The sequence below is a fragment of the Sinocyclocheilus grahami genome, unplaced genomic scaffold (assembly GCF_001515645.1).
Source record: "Sinocyclocheilus grahami isolate Dianchi unplaced genomic scaffold, SAMN03320097.WGS_v1.1 scaffold283.1, whole genome shotgun sequence".
NCBI classification, from domain to species: Eukaryota; Metazoa; Chordata; class Actinopteri; order Cypriniformes; family Cyprinidae; genus Sinocyclocheilus; species Sinocyclocheilus grahami.
The window spans coordinates 1,125,445-1,130,652 of NW_015505462.1; positions in this window are offsets into that span (position 1 = coordinate 1,125,445).

A 5,208-nucleotide genomic window follows, 5' to 3' on the forward strand; every position below is an offset into this window, starting at 1 on the left:
AAAAGAAAAAAAAAGTGACGTGACATGTGGCCAAGTATGGTGACCCATACTCGGAATTAGTGCTCTGCATTTACCCATCCAAAGTGAACACACACACACCGTGAACACACACCCGGAGCAGTGGGAATGCCATTTATGCTGGGGTGCCTGGGGAGCAGTTGGGGGTTCGGTGCCTTGCTCAAGGGCACCTCAGTCGTGGTATTGAAGGTGGGAGAGAGTGCTGTACATTCACTCTCCCCACCTACAATCCCTGCCGGCACGAGACTTGAACCCGCAACCTTTGGATTACGAGTCCAACTCTAACCATTAGGCCATGACTTCCCCTAATGGTTCCTTCCCCTAAAGACTTTAAGTTTGTATCAGGTCAATAATTAGAGTATGTATTTCAAGCTTTGTAAACATGATGAATTGAGCATTTTCTGCAAACAAAAATGGGTATATGAACCAACAGAAATCAATATTGAATTGCTATATTATAGATATATAATATGATAATTGCTATATTATATTTCAGTTTTCAGTTTAATTTTAGTAATTTTATTTTATCCTTTTATTCATTTTTTATATTTCTACATTGCTTTATTTTTATTTTAGTTTTAGTAATTTTTCATTCAGCTTAATTTGTTTCTAATTTTAAGATTTTATTTAATCTCAGGTTTGTTTCAATTACCAAAAACATTTTTTTATATTTTGGGGCCAGATTTACTAACGGCTTGCGTCAGTGCAAACCCTCTGTCAGGAAAAAACTACTGTCAGGATTTTCTAAAGACACACAGTGAAACATTAGCGATGAAAAGGCGTGGATACAGTTATTTTTGCAACTGACCTTATTGCATATGCATTTTTAGCAGTTTCCCTTTCAGATGCAAATTTTAAGGGAGGAGAGTGTTTAAATTCAGTTACGCAAAATACTCAAGTTCTCTCAGGAATAACATAGTTAAACATATTTTTTTCATTTAGACCATCTGCTTCTTTACCATAGCTTCCTATCCCTGCTGGATTCTGATCATTACATATTTCAGATTATATTTCCCACATTAATAGGACAGATTTGTACAAAATGCTTTTACTGTGAAATGTTCTGACTCAAATTAAGATAATCATTTAGTCCCAAATGTTCTTGAATAGTTTCCACTGTAATGTTCTTTCCAAACATCTCCTTAATCAATCATCAATGATGCATGAAGTGCTACTTTGTGCAACACATTTTGTATTCATGCTAAACTAATTTACTGTAACAAATGTTTTATTCATATCTTCACTCGCTCCTGATCAGATCATTTGTTTTCTTATTGATGATTATGCATTAAAGCGGCCAAATTCTACACTTTTGCTGTATTTATAATTAGCAATGTTACTCAAGGTTTCTTGCATAAAAATCAGTTTACAAGACAAATGTCGACCCTTTCTGCACATTTTAATGAAACTGTCTGTTTTTGCAACAGTACCTTTAAATCTTCTATTAAAATGGCCCATATTAGGATCTGTTGACCTTTTGTGAAATGACTAACAACACCCCCGCTAAACTGATTGCAAGTCACTGATATGTAAACATAGACGGTGATATGTTTATGTGCTGATAGTTTAGACATTTTTGTATTTATAGCTGTATTTGCAGCTTAGCTTTCATAAATGGTCTTAGTGGACTGGGGAGGTGGTTTTGTGTTGCGAATGTGTATATAGTAAATTGACTTTTTTTATTTTAAATATTTCTGTATAATGCTGTTCTTTTGAACTTTCTGTTCATCAGATAATCCTGAAAAAGATATATCATGGCTTCCATTAAGATATTAAGCAGCACAACTGTTAGCAACATTGATAATATTAAAAAAAAAAATCAAATCGGCATATAAGAATGATTTCTGAAGGATCATGTGACACTGAAGACTGGAGTAAATGCTGCTGAAATATTAGCTTTGCCATCGCAGGAAAAAATTACATTTTAAAATATATTATGTTTTAAATATATTTAAAATACATTTTAAAATATATTAAAATAGACAACGTGCGGGTTTCCGGGGAGATCCTGCTCAATTTATTCATAAAATATTTCACAATAATTTGTTTTACTGTATTTTTAATCAAATCAATGCAGCCTTGGTGAGCATGAGAGACTAAAAAAAAACATAACTGGTGTATTCATTCATTCATCAATCCATCCATCTCTGCATGTAATTTCCTAAAATGTTTTAGGAAGCCATTAGTTGTAAAAGCAATTATGTTTATGCATATTTTGCTTTTGAAAAGATACTGTATTTTGTTTTGTAAAAATGTTTCAAAATAGCTTAATGACAGTCCATTGTCGCAATTTTCATTTTAAATATCTCTCCATGATACACTAAATGGGCTCTTTGGTGTTAATTACAGCCAAACAGCCAAAAAAAAAAAACATTGTCACGCAAGCTAGCTAGGTAAAATAAGTATATTTAAAGCTGCAGTCCATAAGTTTTGCCTCTTTGTCGCCATCTTTGTTTGAAAACCTGGAATTGCAGTTACTTGCGGAATTATTTAGCTTGCGTGGGTTGTGAGTCGGCACGGCTCCAGCGCTGATGAATCTAATGTTCTGAAGAGTATGTGTGGCAGTCAGTCACCGCACCGGTGTGAATCCTGTACTTAGTAATCACAGATTCTAACCGACGTCTTGGAATATGACCCAAATAAGAATTTTCACCGGATATTGTCATCTGAACAAGCAAGTAACAAGTCTGCCACATTTGTTCTGACCAACTGAGGAAAAAAGCATTACAATAAATTGCGCTACCAATGGTGATTTCATCTAAAGATCGGTTAGCTCATATCACATTGTAATGTTCTTTCCAAACATCTCCTTAATCAATCATCAATGATGCATGAAGTGCTACTTTGTGCAACACATTTTGTATTCATGCTAAACTAATTTACTGTAACAAATGTTTTATTCATATCTTCACTCGCTCATGATCAGATCATTTGTTTTCTTATTGATGATTATGCATTAAAGCGGCCAAATTCTACACTTTTGCTGTATTTATAATTAGCAATGTTACTCAAGGTTTCTTGCATAAAAATCAGTTTACAAGACAAATGTCGACCCTTTCTGCACATTTTAATGAAACTGTCTGTTTTTGCAACAGTACCTTTAAATCTTCTATTAAAATGGCCCATATTAGGATCTGTTGACCTTTTGTGAAATGACTAACAACACCCCCGCTAAACTGATTGCAAGTCACTGATATGTAAACATAGACAGTGATATGTTTATGTGCTGATAGTTTAGACATTTTTGTATTTATAGCTGTATTTGCAGCTTAGCTTTCATAAATGGTCTTAGTGGACTGGGGAGGTGGTTTTGTGTTGCGAATGTGTATATAGTAAATTGACTTCTTTTTTTATTTTAAATATTTCTGTATAATGCTGTTCTTTTGAACTTTCTGTTCATCAGATAATCCTGAAAAAGATATATCATGGCTTCCATTAAGATATTAAGCAGCACAACTGTTAGCAACATTGATAATATTAAAAAAAAAAATCAAATCGGCATATAAGAATGATTTCTGAAGGATCATGTGACACTGAAGACTGGAGTAAATGCTGCTGAAATATTAGCTTTGCCATCGCAGGAAAAAATTACATTTTAAAATATATTATGTTTTAAATATATTTAAAATACATTTTAAAATATATTAAAATAGACAACGTGCGGGTTTCCGGGGAGATCCTGCTCAATTTATTCATAAAATATTTCACAATAATTTGTTTTACTGTATTTTTAATCAAATCAATGCAGCCTTGGTGAGCATGAGAGACAAAAAAAAAACATAACTGGTGTATTCATTCATTCATCAATCCATCCATCTCTGCATGTAATTTCCTAAAATGTTTTAGGAAGCCATTAGTTGTAAAAGCAATTATGTTTATGCATATTTTGCTTTTGAAAAGATACTGTATTTTGTTTTGTAAAAATGTTTCAAAATAGCTTAATGACAGTCCATTGTCGCAATTTTCATTTTAAATATCTCTCCATGATACACTAAATGGGCTCTTTGGTGTTAATTACAGCCAAACAGCCAAAAAAAAAAAACATTGTCACGCAAGCTAGCTAGGTAAAATAAGTATATTTAAAGCTGCAGTCCATAAGTTTTGCCTCTTTGTCGCCATCTTTGTTTGAAAACCTGGAATTGCAGTTACTTGCGGAATTATTTAGCTTGCGTGGGTTGTGAGTCGGCACGGCTCCAGCGCTGATGAATCTAATGTTCTGAAGAGTATGTGTGGCAGTCAGTCACCGCACCGTGTGAATCCTGTACTTAGTAATCACAGATTCTAACCTACGTCTTGGAATATGACCCAAATAAGAATTTTCACCGGATATTGTCATCTGAACAAGCAAGTAACAAGTCTGCCACATTTGTTCTGACCAACTGAGGAAAAAAGCATTACAATAAATTGCGCTACCAATGGTGATTTCATCTAAAGATCGGTTAGCTCATATCACATTAAACCGTGCAAATTATTATTATTGTTATACTTTATTCTCAGATTATTAATGTTAACAACATCAGCATTGCGTGACTATAAGTATAGTGTGTGTAGATTTCAATTTCTGTACAGTCTAATATCTAATTGTCATACCCTTCGAATTTCACATTAAAGGGGTCATATGATGTTTGATATTTGTGTATTTGGTGTAATGAAATGAGTTAATGCAGTTTAAGGTTAAAAAAACACATTATTTTCCACATACTGTACATTATTGTTTCTCCTCTATGCCCCTCTATACACTATACACACACTATACTTTCTGAAACACGTCGATTTTTACAAAGCTCATCGGTCTGAAAAGCGAGGTGTGCTCTGATTGGCCAGCTATCCAGTGTGTTGTGATTGGCTGAATACCTCAAGCGTGTGATGGAAATGTTACGCCCCTTACCATATTGTGATGCCGTGTCATCAGTGGCAAATCCTTTACATATAAAAAACGTACTTACAGTCTGTGAGTCAGAACAACCGGCATTGTAGTCTACTCTCCCAGGATCAGGAAACAGTCCTCCATAAAATGTGCTGCACACATCTGAATATTTGGGTTGAAGTGTTCTAGAACAGTCTTGTAAATACAACTTGATTTCTAGTCGTGTAGTTTTGTTTTCACAACGAAACAGTGTCACGCACCTAGAGTGAGCGGAGGCAGGCGGGCGGGCTTGAGAACGGCGCGGCCGGCGGGCTTGTGGCAAC